Below are 19727 nucleotides of genomic sequence, written 5' to 3'. Positions count from 1 at the left end.
ACACAAACAAATGGCCAACAGGTATAAGAAAAAGTGTTCTACCTCACTAATTATCAGGAAAATGCAAATCAAAACCACAATGAGATATTACCTCACACCGGTTAAAATGGTTATTATAAAAAAATAAGATAAGAAATAACAAGCACTCAGCTGGAGGAAAGGAAACACATTAACACTCTTGTAGGAACTTAAACAGATGTAACTACTATGGAAACACAGTATAAAGAAAAATTAAAAATAAATCTACCATACAATCCAGTAATTCTACTTCTGGATATAGATCTAAAGTCTTCAAAGAGATTTCTGCAGTCCTCTGTTTACTGCAACATTTTTTAAAGTAGCCAAGATAAGGGAACAATCTAAGTGTCTATCAAAGAATAAATGGTAAATGGAGACAGATGTGAAATAAATATATATGCACACATATATATACACATATACATATATATGTGTGTATTTATACACACACACGCATACACGCACACACCAACCATGGAGAATTATTCAGCCATGAGAAAGAAGGAAATAATGCCATTTATGGCAATATAGAGTTTGAGGTGGTTGTGCAAAATGAGACATCAGACAAAGAAAAGTAGTATATGATATGAATGTTTTAAAAAGCCAGAGACTCAGAAAAGAGACTAGAGTGGTGATTACCAGGGGAAAGGGGGAAATGTTTGCAAAGAGTACAAGCTTCCAGTTTAAGATGAGTAAATTCTGAGGATCTAATCTACAGCACAGCAATCACAGTTAATACAACTATATTATATATCTTAAAGTTGATAAAGGGGAAAATCTTAAATGTTCTCATAAAAAAAAGAATAGTAATTATGTGAGGTAATGCATTTATATATATGTACATATATAATAAATAGACATATATATGATAACAGTACAAAGTGAACGAAGCTATGTAGAGTAGTTTCTATATTTTACTGAGATTAAATTAGTATTAATCTGAAGTAGACTTGGAAGTTACAATGATGATTTAAAATAAGGCATATTATAATCCCTACAGTAACTCTTAAGAGCACAGCTGAAAAGATATAAACTTAAAAAAAAAAGTTTTCCAAATGCCACACTAACCATTAACAAAAGAAAATTAAGAAACAGAAGAACAACAAAGGAGGCATATTAAAAAAAAAAATGTGAGGTGTGAATCCAACCATCTCCTGTTTATTTTAAAAGCACAATGGAGTATTACTCAGCTGTTAAAAAGAATACATTTGAATCAGTTCTGATGAGATGGATGAAACTGGAGCTGATTATACAGAGTGAAGTAAGCCAGAAAGAAAAACCCCAACACAGTATACTAACACATATATATGGAATTTAGAAAGATAGCAATGATGACCCTGCATGCAAGACAGCCAAAAAGACACAGATGTGTATAGCGGACTTTTGGACTCAGGGGGAGAGGGAGAGGGTGGGATGATTTGGGAGAATGGCATTGAAACATGTATAGTATCATGTAAGAATCGAATCGCCAGTCTATGTCTGATGCAGGATACAGCACGCTTGGGGCTGGTGCACAGGGATGACCCAGAGGGATGTTGTGGGGAGGGAGGTGGGAGGGGGGTTCATGTTTGGGAATACATGTACATCCATGGTGGATTCATGTCAATGTATGGCAAAACCAATACAGTATTGTAAAGTAAAATAAAGTAAAAATAAAAATTAAAAAAATAAAATAAAATAAAAAAAGAAAAAGAAAATGTGTTATATAGAATGGGAATCATTCAGTCTTTGATGTATGGAAAAACCAACACAATATTGTAAAGTAATTAGCCTCCAATTAAAATAAATATATATTAAAAAAATAAAAAATAGATAAAAAGAAATACTGACATTAAACAACAACATCAATGAACCTGGAATTATGCTGAGTGAAATAAACTGGACTTAGAAAGACAAATACTGCATAATCTCATTTATATGTGGAATCAAAAACAGTCAAAGTCATAAAAGAAGTGGAATGGCTGTTGCTAAGGGGTGGGAGTTAGAGGAAAAGAAGAGATGCTGGGCAAGGAGTACAAAGTTGCAGTTATCCAAAATGAATGATTCTGCAGATCTAATGCACAGCATAGTAAGGATAGTTCATAATATTAATAATATAATAGTTCATAAGATTGCATACTTGAAATTTACTGACAGTTAATCTTAAGTGCTCTCAGTACCTAAAAAACAATTGCAACATGTGAGTGATGGATATGTTAACTAGCCTGATTGTTGTAACATTTCACATATATATACATATATGAAAACATCACATTTTATACCTCAAATATCTACAATGTTTGTCAATTACAACCTCAATAAAGCTAGGGGTAAGGGAATCTCAAGGCTATGGTTTTTCCAGTGGTCATGTATGGATGTGAGAGTTGGACTGTGAAGAAAGCTGAGCGCCGAAGAATTGATGATGCTTTTGAACTGTGGTGTTGGGGAAGACTCTTGAGGGCCCTTTGGACTGCAAGGAGATCCAACCAGTCCATTCTGAAGAAGATCAACCCTGGGATTTCTTTGGAAGGAATGATGCTAAAGCTGAAACTCCAGTACTTTGGCCACCTCACGCGAAGAGTTGACTCATTGAGAAAGACTCTGATGCTAGGAGGGATTGGGGGCAGGAGGAGAAGGGGACAACAGAGGATGAGATGGCTGGATGGCATCACCGACTTGATGGACGTGAGTCTGAGTGAACTCCGGGAGATGGTGATGGACAGGGAGGCCTGGAGTGCTGCGATTCATGGGGTCACAAAGAGTCGGACACGACTGAGAGACTGAACTGAACTGAACTGAACTGAAGGGAATCTCATTGTCTAATAAATTAAGACCTATCTTCCCTATCTGGTATTCATATTTTGGACCCAACCTAATTTTCCAGCCTACACTAAACGCTTACTGCTGCTGCTGCTAAGTCGCTTCAGTCGTGTCCAACTCTGTGCGACCCCATAGACGGCAGCCCACCAAGCTCCCCCGTCCCTGGGATTCTCCAGGCAACAACACTGGAGTGGGTTGCCATTTCCTTCTCCAGTGCATGAAAGTGAAAAGTGAAAGTGAAGTTGCTCAGTCATGTCCGACCCTTAGCGACCCCATGGACTGCAGCCTACCAGGCTCCTCCATCCATGGGATTTTCCAGGCAAGAGTACTGGAGTGGGTTGCCATTGCCTTCTCTGAAATGCTTACTACAATACACTAAATTAGATAATTCTCTATTTTTCACAAATACATCTAATTTTCCTATTTGGCCTTTGTCCAATTTCTACTCCTAATTCAACTCCAACTTCAACTACAATCCCATCCATGAAGCATCTCCTGACGAACCAAACTGCCACGTATTATACCTATTTGTATACAACATATCATTCATGCTACTTCATAACTTAATGAGACTTTGTTACTGCCCATAACACCTTACTTCTTATGTGCTTTGTTGAATATTCTTAATAGTCTTAAAGAGATGGGAATACCAGGCCATATTACCTGCCTCTTGAGAAATCCATACACAGGTGAAGAAGCAACAGTCAGAACCAAACATGGAACAACGAACTGGTTCAAAATTCAGAAAGGAGTACGTCAGTGCTGTATGCGGTCATCCTGATTATTTCACTTATATGCAGAGTACATCAGGCAAAATGCCAGGCTGGATGAGGCACAAGCTGGAAACAAGATTGCTGGGAGAAATCCCAATAACCTCGGATAAGCAAACGACACCATCCTCATGGCAGCAAGCGAAAAGGAACTAAAGAGCCTCTGGATGAAGGTGAAAGAGGAGAGTGAATAAGCTGGCTTAAAATTCAACATTCAAGAAATGAAGATCATGGCATCTGGTCTCAGCACTTCATGGCAAATAGATGAGGAAACGATGGAAACAGTGACAGACCACCGTCTTTGGGGTCCAAAATTAATGCAGATGGTGACTGCAGCTATGTAATTAAAAGATGCTTGCTCCTTGGAAGAAAGCTATGACAAAGCATATTGTCTAGCATACCTAGACAGTGTATTAAACAACAGAGACATTACTTTGCAAACAAAGGTCCATCTAGCTATGGTTTTTCCAGTAGTCATGTATGGATGTGAGAGTTGGACCATAAAGAAGGCTGAGTGCTGAAGAATTGATGCTTTCGAACTGTGGTGTTGGAGAAGACTCCTGAAAGTCCCTCGGACTTTCAGTCAATTCTAAATTAGGAAATCAACACTGAATATTCATTGGAAGGATTGATGCTGAAGCTCCAATACTTTGGCCACCTGATGAGAACTGACTCACTGGAAAAGACCCTGATGCTGGAAAAGATTGAGGGCAGGAAGAGAAGGGGGCGACAGAGGATGAGATGGTTGGATGCTATCATCGACTCGATGGACATGAGTTTGAGCAAACTCAAGGAGACAGTAAAGGGCAGGGAAGCCTGGCATGCTGCAGCCCATGGAATCACAAAGAGTCGGACAAGACGGAGCAACTGAACAACAAATAGTGCTGGCTGTGCCTCATGTAAATGTCTACTGAAGAAAAACAATTCTGTGACATAGTACATGTACCATCTCATTGCAAACAGACCAGTGAAAAAATATTTGTATGTATGTCCTAGAAATATTTTTAAATTACTTTTTAAATATTGACTGATAAGTTTTAAATAATGAAGGGTATGAGTTTTCAATAATACAGGTATGTTTCCTCAAAGATAAACATGTTAAAATAATGCAAAAACTAACATTTTGATATTATGATGGCCCCAAAATTCAAATTTATGCTTACTGGAAAAAATATCTTCATAGGATTGAATATTAAGCAAACAAAAATATCTATACAGAATTTAATTTCATTATTTCAGGATCCTTTATTGTAGGAAATGAAGTGAAATTGATACATACCCAATCCACTCACATGCAGGTTACTGACCTGAAAGATTCATTGGCTTTTACAGGAATAAATTCTTTACTAATAAAAATTACAGGCTTCTAAATCTTTTATTTGGCAAGTACCATAATAGACTTGAAGGTCTGACGCCAGATTTAATCCCAGTAAAGAGACTTAATGATAAAATCACCTCATCAAAATAACCATCCATCTATTTTCTACAAGCTAATCCCAGTTTACATTAATTTCATCCACATTAACCACAGCTTATGTTTATACCCATAAGCGGTTAAAGAATGAATGACCTACTTAAATGTTGGTGTCTGCTGAAATGCATCTTTGTTAGACCGATCTCATTTCCTGCAGAAACCAATTTCACTTTCTTTATGACAGAGCACCAGATCATAATGATAAGTGAAAAGCAAGCAACATAAAGTACCAGGGACTCCAGGAAAACCTTCATCTCTGTTCAGCAAAACATTCCCTTCTTCAAGCATTGAATAGCCCAAACTTTTACAGGCTATACCTGTAACACTAACCAACTTAAACAATTCACATTGAATTGATACACACTCAATAAAGGGCTTCCCCAGTAGCTAAGTGGTTAAAGAATTCCCTGCAATGAAGGAGCTGCAGGAGTTGCTGGTTCAATCTCTGAGTTGGAAAGATCCCCTGGAAGAGGGCATGCAACCCACTCCAGTATTCTTGCCTGGAGAATCCGACGGGCAGTATTCTCCCCTGGAGAATCCCATGGAAAGAGGAGCCTGGCAGGCTACAGTCCATGAGGTGACAGAGAGATGGACACTACAGAAGTGACTCAGCACAAACACATGTACACATATTCAATAAAACTAGCAATTAATTTGTCATAGTGTACTCAAATTCAGATTAGCAGTCTGATCACCTATAAAGCTAGTATCACATTTTACCTATATAACTTTAAACCTCTAGCTAGAAACAGGTTTTTAAAGGACAGTATAAAAATTCAACTTCTTAAGTAAAGCGTTATTTTCAAGGATGCCTAATTGCAATGTGTAAATCTTTCATACATGTTATAAAAGATTAAAAATGAAAATTAATAACACAAACAGCATTTTCTATAGTACAAATCTGTTTTATTATAACTGCAATAGAATACATTAATTTTTTCTTGGGTTATGAATAAAATATCACCAAATATGTTTCCTTATTTTTAAAATCTTATGACAGAAATTCTGTGAAACAATAATATGAAAGGCTGGCTTTCAAGTTCAGTTTCTCCCAATAATTTGTTTTAATGGTTTTCAAAACAGGAAAAACATGCACAGATCCAAATGAAAAAGGATTTCTGGTTTTCATTCTAATCCACCAATTATTAAAGGATTTTTGTTGAAATTTAGCTAGTAACTCTCCATATTCCCTGCTGTCAACCAGTTCTTAAACTAATTATGTTTTTTTATATTTTTAACAAACTGATTCTAATTTCACTTTACCTTAAACAATTAGAAAATTTTACATTCATATTTTTTAAAGTCTGCTTATGCTGAAGTGACTTAGCAGTAGCAGTATGTCAAAGCTTATATACCTGACAGATTTAGATCATTTTCGGCACATACTGATGCAATGTAAAAACACATTCAAATATCCATTTTCAAAATGTTCTCTCCATGGTAAGATTACTTAGAGAGCAGGTACTTTTTCATTGTAAAAATGTCATCTTCACCTTGGAAATATCTCCAAGGGAACTATGTCATGAAAAGCTCCTGATTATGTCACTGCAATTCTAGAACAGTTAAATTTTTGTAAAAATAAACATTAAAATGAAGTAAATTCAAATTAAATACTCTGCAACAAAATTACAAGAAGACTGTCCATAGTATAAGTATAGTAGAAACAGTATAAATGAGATGTGCACATCTCATTTTCAAGAATTGTGAAGAATTTATATTGTAGCTCCAACTTCTTTGCTACAATAGTGTGCCTAAGAAAGACAGTATGAATCAATCCCATGTAAGGAGCTAATTCTCTGAATTTACCCAAGATTCTTGATATACCCAAGATTTGCCAAAGTGTTTTCCCCCCAAAATGTGATGTTTTGTCTTTTATTATTAAAGAAGACAAAATAAGAAGCTGCTAAATATTTTTCAGGGATATCTGAAGTCATGAAACTCAAACTTCATGTTCTAAATACTTAGTTCTTAAATATCTTACTGTGATGATGACATACTCTCATTACCTTATATTAAAGGAACAACTGATCCAGAGAGTAAGATTTGCAATTAACAATAATGTAAATCCCTACAGATCCCTGACAGATTTAAATGGTTTGAGCCATTTTCTTTTCAGAGCTAATTACTATCATTGTTTCACTCTCATAACACAGCTAGCAAAGAGTTTATGGAAATAAAAATATCAGCTATTCTAATTTTTTTTTCATTTGTACTTAACATTACCAGCATAGTTTTCAATTTGTGTCTCTCTGCAGAATACCTTAATGCCAGTTGTCCACTTTTCAAGCTAATTTAAGCACAACTAAAAGATTTATAATAATGATGGTAAGAATAACATTCACCTAGTGCCTATACTTACCCTCTTCTTTAAGCACTTGATATTTATTAACTCAATTCATCTATAAAGCTATATAAGATAGATATCTAATAAACTAAAGTAATGTTACATAATGAGATAATGTATCAAACAAATCTTAACTGTGGGACGCCCACTCATCTCCAGGATACCTTGCATTCATTAGGCAACAAATGATGATGATATGAAACCAAATGGCATTGAAACCAACAGAAGGAGAACAAATTGTGCCATAATTATTAGTGAAATTTCATTGTTTTCTTTCCTGTTTTTGGCTAAAAATAGTATTGAAAATGTTACATTATCTTTCCACACTCCATTGAATTGCCATACCTAACCCCTAGAGCCAACACTTTAGATTGGAGACTACCACAAGAAATATTAGGAGTCTACTATTTTGTTATTTTGTAGACTACAATAGAATAATAATAATGGGTAGACAGTACAGTTAAACTGAAAGGTCATACTTAAGGTAACTATTAAAAACTTAAAAATAACTTACATATATATATATATTATATAGTAATAAAGTGTATTTAGTACTGGGAATAATAATTTCCATGATCTGTATCAATATCACAGAAATGGAATAGACTCTGGTTAAAGCACTGGATATATCAGGAGTCATGAAATTTGATAGAACACTAACAAATAAGGAACAAATTTTAAAGGCATTTAATAAATAAGACACATGAAAAAGTTCAATAAGCAAATAAACCAACAAATATACATAGAGGATAAAATCATAATGAATGTATTATGACTGTAATTTCAGACTTACTGTAGAAGTTTTCCTTCTATATCTTTTTCACCATTATACTTTGAAAATCAAGACCAGTATTCCCTGTTGCTTTTCAGTGTTTTAAGAATACCTATAAATTCACTACAGTCAAATGCTTAGTTCATGCCAAAGATAGTTTATCACATGGTAGTTAGAAAGAAGTGTGTAGGATCCTGACTTTGCTATTTAGCCGTGTGTGCAGGGCTATGCTTAGTCTTTCAGTCATGTCTGACTCTTTACAACCCCATGGACTGCAGCTCACCAGGCTTCTCTGTCCATGGGCATTCTCCAGACAAGAATACTGGAGTGGATTGCCATGCCCTCCTCCAGGGGATCTTCTCAACCCAGGGATTGAACCCAGGTCTCTGGCACTGCAGGTGGATTTTTTACCATCTCAGCCACAACGGAAGCCCCAGGCACTGTGTGATCCTGGATAAATCACATAAACTCTCCGAACTTCAGATTCTCCTCAGGATGAAAAGTGTGTAATATCTAGGATAATCATGATAATCATGTGCATATTAAAAAATGGTAATTATGTTATGATTCTAAAGCTTTCAAGGTAGAAAAGAAAATACTGTCTGGATTCAATTGCACTGGACAAAATGGTATCTTAAGTTAGGGAAAATATATTAAAGAAACTGAATGTCTCATACTGCTATTTTCTTAGGTACAAGTTACTGAAAGTGTTGGGATGTAACTCTTCATCTCATAAGGGTTAAATTTATCTTCCCACTGATTAAACTGTATATTTTTATTGTAATGAGGCCCTATAATACTGTAGAATGCATACCAAAGAAATGATGATGAAAGTTTCAGTATTAAGTTGACCAATATAAGGACCAACTCTTATTAAGTTACTTAATCTAAATGCCTCGGGTTCCTCACAAGAAACAAGCAAGAGGGGTAAAATCATTTTAAAGTGACTTCAAGTTCATTTTCTAAATGCCAGTCACAGTCACCACTTGCTTGGTTTGGTCACATCCTTAACAGATCTGTTTCTGCAGTTTTTAATACAATGGAAACAATTTAAATCATGGAAACAAAAACCCACACAGAAAACCCAAAGCATTAGATAAAAGAGAAGGGCAAATAATTACTTTCGGTGTCAATCAAATGAAGTATAACCAAGAGAACAATGTTAAATAGTTATCCTCCATTTTCATTAATTTCAAAAGAAATCCATTTAAATGTCCTCAACAGGTTCACATGCAAGTAAATGGAACTTGATAGTGTAAAAAGATTAAATGATGGAAGAGCTCACAGACTCTTCATACACAAATATTTAAAACAATGCTAGATTATAATCTAGTTATAGAAGGCAATGGCACCCCACTCCAGTACTCTTGCCTGGAAAATCCCATGGATGGAGGAGCCTGGTGGGCTGCAGTCCATGCGGTCGCAAAGAGTCAGACACGACTGAGAGATTTCACTTTCACTTTTCACTTTCATGCACTGGAGAAGGCAATGGCAACCCACTCCAGTGTTCTTGCCTGGAAAATCCCAGTGACGGGGGAGCTTGGTGGGCTGCCGTCTATGGGGTCGCACAGAGTCGGACACGACTGAAGCGACTTAGCAGCAGCATAGTCTAGTCATAGTGAAAGTCGCTCAATTGTGTCCAACTCTTTGCAACCCCTTGGACTATACAGTCCATGGAATTCTCCAGGCCAGAATACTGGAGTGGGTAGTCTTTCCCTTCTCCAACCCAGGGATCGAACCCAGGTCTCCTGCATTGCAGGCGGTTTCTTTATCAACTGAGCTATCAGAGAAGCCCAATGTTAGATTACCATAATTGACTGTTAAATCACTGACCAATCTGAGGATTAAAAAACTGTGAAATTATATAACTGAATGTTTAATAAGCACAAATATTACCTTAAATTCAGATACAGCAAAATTTACATTTTGTGATAGGACACAAGACTTCATTAGGTTAATTCTTAGCATGGTAAATAGATGATCAGATAATTATAAAAATAATCCCATTAGCTACTGTATGACTATTCAATATTCCAGTCTTAGCAAATATTTTAAGTTTCTCTCCTCAGATTGAGTTGTTAATTTCCTTATCCACATAGTTGCTCTCTTGCTTACTAATACAGCAAAGATTAAGAGAAATCTTTTCATTTATTACTAGCATTTTCTCTAGGTTATAGCCAAGTTTGCAGACTGGGCCTCAAGCAGTTTTATTAAAAAGGTATCATATACTCAAAATTATATAAAGAAATGCATGTTTTAAATAAAATGAACACCCATGAATCATCAAGCAACTTAAAAATATTAACACAACAGTATGAGTAATTTTGAAGGTCCCTATATCCCTCTACTCAATATCTGCTTCCTATTGTTTATAATATTATCACAAATTTATAAATATACTGTTTAAATTTGCTAGGGTTTGCCTTTTATGTAATCTGTAACAAAGTATATATTCTTCTGTAACTTTTCTTGGTGGAACAATATTACATTATTGAGAATCATCTATGCTGATATAAATAACTATAGCTCATTTTTACTGCTGTAGAGTACTCCATGTATAAAAACTTTTCCATTTTTTTTTCTTATCAAAAATACTGCAACAGATGTTCTTGTATGTGTTTCCTTCTGAACGTGTGCAAAAAATCTCACTAGGAAAGAATATTTTAAATTACAGTGTACACACATCTTCAAGTTTATTTAACAGCCAATTTTCTAGCATATATTCCTACTAGAGGTGAGTGGAAATTCCTAATGCTCCACATTCCCACCAACAATGATATGCCCCTGTGAGATGATCCAATTATTGTGCTTTTAATTTTCATTTTCCCAATTAATAATGAGGGTTGAGGGTTTTCATGGTGACCCGGTGGTAAAGAGTCTGCCTGCCAATGCAGGAGACACAGGTTCCATCGCTGGTCCAGGAGGATCCCACATCGCACGGAGCAACTAAGCCTGTGGGTACCACTACTGAGCCTGTGTTCCGGAGCCCAGGAACTGCAACTACTGAGCCCACACGCAGCAGCTACTGAACCCACGTGCCCTAGCGTTCATGCTCTGCAGCAGGAGAGTCAGCACAGTAAAAAGCCCAAGAGCCACAACCTCAGAGTGGCCTCCAGGTCACCACAACTACAGAAAACGTCACACAGCAATGAAGACCCAGCACAGCCACAAATACACAAATAATGAGGGTTGATGATGTTTTTATATCACAATGGCCCATCTGTATTTCCTCTTCTGTGAAATGCCTATTCACATGTATCTGTTTTCTCTTTGGTTGCCATTCTCATATTTATTTACAGCAATATTCTATGTATTCTGATACTTCTAGATGCTATGTTTCATCTTTTGGTATGCAACAAACCAAATAATATTTTTGGGTTTTCCTTCTATGGTCTACACTTTTTACTTAATTGGTAAAATACATTTCCATAAAATACATAGCACTTTAATGGTTGATGTTATTTTCCTTTTTCACTGTATCTATGTATATCTCTATATAGAGATAAATGAATAATATACATATATAAATATAAACCAAGAGAAAACCTTCATCACTTTTATTTTGAAACTTGATCCCAAGTTCCCCACACCTAGAAATGGAAGAGGGCATAAAGTATAACCAAGTAAACTTAAGGGGCCATGGAAACATCTATTAATAAGTAGCCTTTAAAACAGGCAGCACTTTTTTTACGCATCTTCTGCACACTGAGCTTATGCACAGAGATTCAAGACAATCAGAGTGGAGATTTTTCTCTTAACAGTAACTTACATATGTGTAGCATGTTAGCTATTTTCAGTGTTCTTTATATACTTTATATGATGCTCAGAACAACTAAAATGGATGAGGAAAAGAAATTATTGTTGCCACTTCAGAACTGAAAAAAATACAGGAGGTGAAGGAATTTGCCTAAAATGGGAAAACCTTGGATGCAAGTCTAGGCCTCCTGCCCTTTAGTCCAGGATGCCTTTCTCAACACTGTACTACTTTTCAAGGTAAGGAATGAACACTGTCAAAGCTGAGGACATGGGGACATCCCTGGCACTAATGTGGTTGAGACTTTTAAGGCAGTTCAGTCCCTGGTAAGGGAACTAAGATCCAACATGCTGGGGGGCATGGCCAAAGGAAAAAAAAAATAATTAAAAAAAATAAAGTCCCAGTCTTTAAAAGAAAAAGAAAACAAAAGCTGAGGAGATGGCATTTTTTTAAAGTATGAGTCATCTGAGTAGTCAATTTGTACTTACTGATTATGAAAGGATTATATTGTCCTCAGAAAGAATTCTGCTGTAGAGTACAGCTGGGACAGGGTAGAGAGAGAAGTAGAGCAGTCATCTGCTCCCTCCTATGCCACACAAACTTAGCTTCCTATGCAGTCAAGATTTTCCCTAAACACAGATCTCTTAGCCATCACAGAAAATTTATGCAAAAAAAAGTAAAACATGCTGATGGTGGTTGAGATTATTTTCTAAAAACTAGGAACATATACTTAGACAAAGGATACTTAGATGTGGCCTCGTGAGTCTATGTTCCCTAGCAGGATGATAACCACAAAGAGTGCATTCCAAATGTATCTGAATAATCACCAAAACTGTTTTTAAAACTTGCAGACAAAGAATGTCACCTGCCATATCAGTAGACAAAGGATGTTGCTGCATCAAGACATCAGCTACTGTCATACGAAGTAAAGTAAATCAGAAAGAGAAATAAATATATCAACACGTGGAATCTACAAAACTGGTACAGATAAGCTTATCTGCAAAGCACAAATAGAGACAAAGATATAGAGAACAAATGTTTGAACAGCAAGGGGGAAAAAGCGGGGATTGGAAGATAGGGAATGAAACATATACACAATTGATACTCTGCATAAAACAGATAACCCCAGTGAGAACCTACTGTGTAGCACAGGGGACTCTACTTGATGCTCTGTGGTGACCTAAATGGTAAGGAAATCCAAGGAAGAGGGGGTGTGTGTATACATATTAAGTGATTCAATTTGCTCTTCAGCAAAAACGAACACAATTGTAAAGCAACTATACCACACAAACACACAAAGACATCAACTCCTGCAGTCACCCCCACCCACCAACACAACCCTGATGGTGCACAAACAGGGGGTTTAAATTGGAAAAAAAAAAAAAAAAAAGCAAAAGATAGTATAGGTCCTAAATATCTAAAGTGAATACCAAAAGAAAGATTCCAATGAGCTCAGACTCTTTTATTTTCCTATACATAGAAAAGCACTAAATTCATTAACATGTCTGGTTTTTCTTTAACAGTAATTTTTTGATGTTCCAACTACTTGGTTTTTGTTGCAAGAACTCCCATATATCCTGGCTCCTTCCTTACCTCTTCATAACAGTCCCACAGAGCTATATAAGAGGCTTCCCCCTGGGCTTAAGTCCTCAGCAAATCTGCCGAATACAACGTATTTCTCAAATTTTAGGTTGTTTACTTTTTTCAGTCAACTGGGGAAAATCTCTACTTAGTGTGTTTGTGAAGACTAGCATAAGTCATATGATAGGCAAGAAAAAGTAAGGAATAGGCACCTATGTATCTGTAGTATCACAAATGCAGTAAGTTTTCAGGTCATATACACACTGCTTAAAAAAAAAAACTTTTTATTTTGTATTGGGGTATAACCAATGTATAAACAATGTTGTGACAATTTTAAGTGAACAGTGAAGGGACTCAGACATACATATACATGTATCCATACTCCTCCAAACGTTTTTTCTTTTAAAAACAAATTTTAAAGGATAACCACACGACCATTTTTGTACAACTACAAACAAAAGAATGCATGGTTATTAAATAAGAATTAAACTCTTAGGAAATTTAATATAGTGATATTCACATTCATCAGGGGTAGGAGGAAAATGCTCATTGTATTTTTCGAATTGTGCCCCAAGTAAATATACCACTTATTCAGAAAACATACATAATTCAAATCTCCATGTCTTATACCAAAATTCACTCCCTAAAGATTAAGAACATAAAAAAAACACATAGAAATTTTTATAATTATCTGATAGGAAAGAATTCTTAAAGACCTTCCTAAAGGCAGAAATATTAAAAATAGTTTACTAAACATACTTTTTTTTTTTTTTAAGACAAGGCTGTGGTCCTAGTGTGATTAGATTTACTAGTTTCTGTGATTATGGTTTCAGTGTGTCTGCCCTCTTGCAACATCTACCATCTTACTTGGGTTTCTCTTACCTTGGACGTGGGGTATCTCTTCACGGCTGCTCCAGCAAAGCGCAACTGCTGCTCCTTACCTTGGACAAGGGCTATCTCCTCACCACCCCGCCTCCTGACCTTGAACATGAAATAGCTAATACATGTAAATGTATTAGCAATCAATTCCATTTGCTAAGTTAATTCCCCTTTTCCATGTTACATAATAGTCATAGGTTCTGAGGACTGACCTGGACATACACAGGGGCCATTATTGTGCCTACAACAACCTAGCATCTGACACCAAAACATTCACATCCATCTTATGTACAAATACATTCATTCTATCCAGGGTCACCAAAAGATTCAACCAAATACATCAACTCAGATTTTAAATCTTACATCAAAACTTCCAGATGCCATTACTTATTTGTGTGTGTGTGTGTGTGTGTTTTTAGCATGCTCTTTTTTTTTTAGTTTTTTATTTTTTTAATTTTAATATCTTTAATTCTTACATGCGTTCCCAAACATGAACCCCCCTCCCACCTCCCTCCTCATAACATCTCTCTGGGTCATAAACTTCAATATAACAAAAAAAATTATAATCAAAGCAATATGTTAGCAAGAAAACTGAAAATTTTAATATGTATATGGTAGTGTGTGTTTGTGTATGCTCCTGTCGTTGAGTCACTAAGTCATGTCCAACTCTTTGCAACCCCATGGGATTGTCCAGCCAGGAATACTGGAGTAGGTTGACATTTCCTTCTCCAGGGGATCTTCCCAACCCAGGGATCAAACCTGAGTCTCCTGTTTGGCAAGTGGATTCTTTACCACTGAGCTACCTAGGAAGCCCATGTATTTCTGTAAGTGTATGTATAAACGGTAACTATTCGCCAAAAAGAAAAACACTGTAATAGGAAAAAAAGGCCATAGATATAAACAGGAAATTCACACAAAGACAATAAATATGAGAAATGGTCTATCTGATCAGTAATCAAAGAAGTACAATTTTGCAAAACAGAGAACTTCTGCCTTTCAGATTAGCATACTTCATATTTTAAATAAAAATGTTTGGAGGGGATGAGAGAATAGGAAAAAGGAATGCTCAGAAACATAGCTCATAGGATTGTAAACTATCCTGGAGGGTCATATGGTAGTTAACTATCAAAAGCCCTAAAAAACTGTATGCCTTTAGCTTAGGAATTCTGTTTCTAGGAATTTATTCCATGAAAACAAATGAATACTGCCCAGAGATGCTAATAGTTGCATGTGATATTCACTGCAGTGATGTTTATAACAAAAAATAATTGAAAACTACGCATAAAAGACAGAGCTGGGATTGTAAATGAAGACCTTTCTGCCTTCAGCATCTGTGCCCCTGATCAAGTTAGATTCCATTCTCTTAGTCTAAAAGTCTTCCTGTTATGTCCTAACCCTGTTGCAACCAACATATAATGCAGCTACATTCTGAAGGAGACTCTAGCTGGCTACCCTATAACAGGGGAACAAGCTGTGTAACCAAGGGAGCCTTGTAAACACAATTAACCACTGTAAATACACTAAGAATGGTATTCTAAGCCTCTCTTAGAATCTGTTAGTGTAATAAATGCACCTTGGTCCATATTTCTGAAGCTCTTAAAGGAGGTATTTTTTTTTTAATTCCTTACTGTAACTGTAGCCACACTGATCCATTTTCTATCATATTAAAAAGTTATGTTGGGACTTCCCTAGAGGTCCAGTGGTTATGACTTTGCTTTCCAATGCAGGGTGTGAGAGTTCGATACCTGGTCAGGGAGCTAAGATCTCACATGCCTCAGGACACAATGACAGATCGCGGATGACATGATGAAGATCCCACATGCTGTAACTAAGACCCAATTCAGCCAAATACGAATGAAAATTTTTAAAAAGTCTCTGTGCTCTCAATGCAAGGGGCACAGGTTCATCCCCTGGTTGGAAAACTAAGAGTTCACATACCTCACAGGGTGGCAAAAAAAAGAAAAAAACAAAAAACAACCCTGTTAAGTATTCAATTTAATCAGTGTTTAAAGAACATATGGTAATTGACTGGTCACTACAAAGTTTATATTTAAATCAAAGTCATGTTTCACAAGAAACATTCTCATTTCCTATAACATTTAAATGTTCATTACATATTTCCTTTGGGGAACAGAAGTTCTTATCAATTCAATTACACAAATATTTAGTGAGTAATCACTATTGAAGTTACTTCATGGCAAACAGATTGGGAAACAATGGAAACAGTGACAGACTTTATTTTGGGGGACTTCAAAATCACTGCAGATGGTGACTGCAGCCATGAAATTAAAAGACGCTTGCTCCTTGGAAGAAAAGTTATGACCAACCTAGACAGCATATTAAAAAGCAGAGACATTACTTTGATATTCAAAGGTCCGTCTAGTAAAAGCTATGGTTTTTCCAGTAGTCATGTATGGATGTGAGAGTTGGACTATAAAGAAAGCTGAGCACCGAAGAACTGATGCTTTTGAACTGTGGTGTCGGAGAAGACTCTTGAGAGTCCCTTGGACTGCAAGGAGATCCAACCAGTCCATCCTAAAGGAAATCAGTCCTGAATATTCATTGGAAGGACTCATGCTGAAGCTGACACTCCAATACTTTGGCCATCTGATGCGAAGGACTACTCCTTTGAAAAGACCTTGATGCTGGGAAAGACTGAAGGTGGGAGCAAAAGGGGACGACAGAGGAGGAGATGGTTGGATGGCATCACCGACTCGATGGACATGAGTTTGAATAAGCTCTGGGAGTGGGTGATGGACAGTCAAGCCTAGTGCGCTGCAGTCCATAGGGTCGCAAAGAGTTGGACACAATTAATCAACTAAACTGAACTGAATTACTATGTGCCAGAAACTCTAGTTTTCCATTAAATTCGTTTCCATTATTTATAAGACAGTTACAAAGACTTGGTTATATCTTGGACTGATAGGCAGAAAATTCAACAGGTAACACTCATTCCATGATGTCTTTAGAACTGAGAGAATAAACCTGGAACTCATCGGCAAGCTCATAAATGTTTATTTTATCAAAAGTGTGGAAAAATCACATGTATCTCTTCTGAAGTAAAAGTGTTAGTCGCTCAGTCATGTCTGACTCTTTTCAACCCGGTGGACTTTAGCCTGCCAGGCTCCTCTATCTTTGGAATTCTCCAGGCAAGAATACTAGGGCGGGTTCCCATTCTGTTCTCCAAGGATCTTCCTGACCCAGGAATAGACCCTAGGTCTCCCACACTGCAGGCAGGTTCTTTATCATCAGAGCCACCGCGGAAGTCCTTTATCAATTCTGGCATCAATTAATTCTCTCCCATCACTCTAACTACTTTCTGATGATGAACTGTTAAGAGGATTATCAGAAAAATTAGGAGAGAAGCACTTTTTCTAACTCAACATTGAAGATGTTGTGTGAGTTTCCAACAACTCACTGATGACAGTCAGTGAACATACAGTATCATGGAAACGATTACAGTGGAGCAGGGCTACACTCAATATGTTAGCAACAAGGGTAGCATTTAAGCCTCACTCACTTTTAGTAGAGGGATTCCCTGATAGCTCAGTTGGTAAAGAATCTGCCTGCAATGCAGGAAACCCCAGTTCGTTTCCTGTATCAGGAAGATCTGCTGGAGAAGTGATAGGTTACCCACTCCAGCATTCTTAGGCTTCCCTTGTGGCTTAGCTGGTAAAGTGTCTGCCTACAATGTGGGAGACCTGGGTTCGATTCCTGGGCAAGGAAGATCCCCTGGAGAAGGGAAAGGCTACCCACTCCAGTATTCTGGCCTGGAGAATTCCATGGACATTATAGCTCATGGGGTCCCAAAGAGTCAGACGCAACTCAGTGACTTTCACTTTCATTTTTAGAAATAGAGGAGATCAGACAAATATTAACATATATGTACATGTTAACTGGGATACAAAAGAAAGTACAACTGATGCCCCCCAACGTCACAGACAGCCATGTTTAAAAGACTAAGAGTTTGCAGAAAATGAAGAGTACAATAAAATCAAGCAGGAAAAACATTAACAGAAGTAACCAGATTGCCAATCAGGCAGAGGAAACCCAATTTCTCTATTAGTTAAACGCCTTCTCCTAAGCCAAAATAGGGAAGAGATCGCTTAAATATTCACTGTCCATACATCACCTTATTATAATTTCTCAATAATCCTCAGTGAGCCTCCCCTATGTGACAGCTCTTACCCATAATATAGCCAAGGCAAAGGAAGTGCTTCTTGTTTGATGACTTGCTCAAATCCAAACAGAAAGGAAGTGAAAACCTTCACCTAAAATCCAGGTCTCCCAAAGTCAAGGGCAACACCCTCTCCTCCAACCTTGCAGATGTGAATGCCAAAAGTCAACTGTACTCTTTGACCAGAAAATAAATGTGAGAGGTGGCATCTCAGCCAAAGAAATTATTTTCCAAACATTATTCCAGGCTAAACCTTTGGTTTGTGCTTTCCATCCTAGCAATTTAAAACACATTATGAATTTGTCAGCAGCTCCACAGCCCTTAGCATAATTAAAACCCATTAGTCTGGTTCACTGCATAACGGCACCACATGTGCTGTGAAAACATATTCACCTAAAAGCTCCTAGGAGGACATTAAACATTCACAACCCACAATAAAAACTTAGCAGAACATATCAAGGATAAAACTTTTTATTAGCAGATGTGGTAACTCACCACTCAAGAATACTATACTTAGGTTCAGCCAGTACTAGTTTATGACTGTGAACTATTAGAGGTGGGGGAAGTATCTGGGATGCCTCAGAAAAGCTTTTCTGGTTCTGAAAGCCACCACATCATGTCATTTCAATGCTGAGGATTTCCTACCGCAGAATTCTAAAAGAAGCAACATGTTCAAAGATCCACCCTAAACTAATAATCTCATTTTGTAGAATTCCTTCTGTTTATTATTAACCTTTCATGATTTAAAACTTACACTTTTCTTCTTCCATCCTCAGGGTAAGTTTCATCCCCAGATTCTTTCCTTCAGCAAAAGATCACCTTCTGAAAGCCACATTAGGTTAAAAACATTCTAACCAATGATTATAATTCCACCAGCAGACTAAAGAGGAGGAAACAGAAAAGTTGACAATATTTTAAGAATTTAAGCTAAGACCAACTCAGAGTTTAGAGAAAAACCTATGAAGAGCACATGATAAAAAAACAAAACTTTAAGAACTGTACTTTAAGTGTTTATGATTTTGACTAAAAGAAATATCTTTTTTCCCCCAAATTTTAAAGGGGTTTTCAGGTTTTATTTATACCCGTAAAGGTTATATGAAAACCCCAATCACTGAAATGAAATGAAAACCACAATCACAGAAAACTAATCAAACTGATC

General features: G+C 36.7%; 1 protein-coding gene across 1 annotated transcript in view; it reads right to left on the bottom strand.

Annotated features, from left to right (window-relative positions):
* RYR2 (ryanodine receptor 2) overlaps positions 1-19727 on the bottom strand; it is an 809907-nt gene that overhangs the window by 530033 nt on the left and 260147 nt on the right. The window lies entirely within an intron of this gene.

Source organism: Ovis canadensis, chromosome 25 (assembly GCF_042477335.2).
Source record: "Ovis canadensis isolate MfBH-ARS-UI-01 breed Bighorn chromosome 25, ARS-UI_OviCan_v2, whole genome shotgun sequence".
Taxonomy (NCBI): domain Eukaryota; kingdom Metazoa; phylum Chordata; class Mammalia; order Artiodactyla; family Bovidae; genus Ovis; species Ovis canadensis.
Note: the sequence above shows the minus strand (reverse complement) of the source record. Positions and strands in the feature narration are given on the sequence as shown.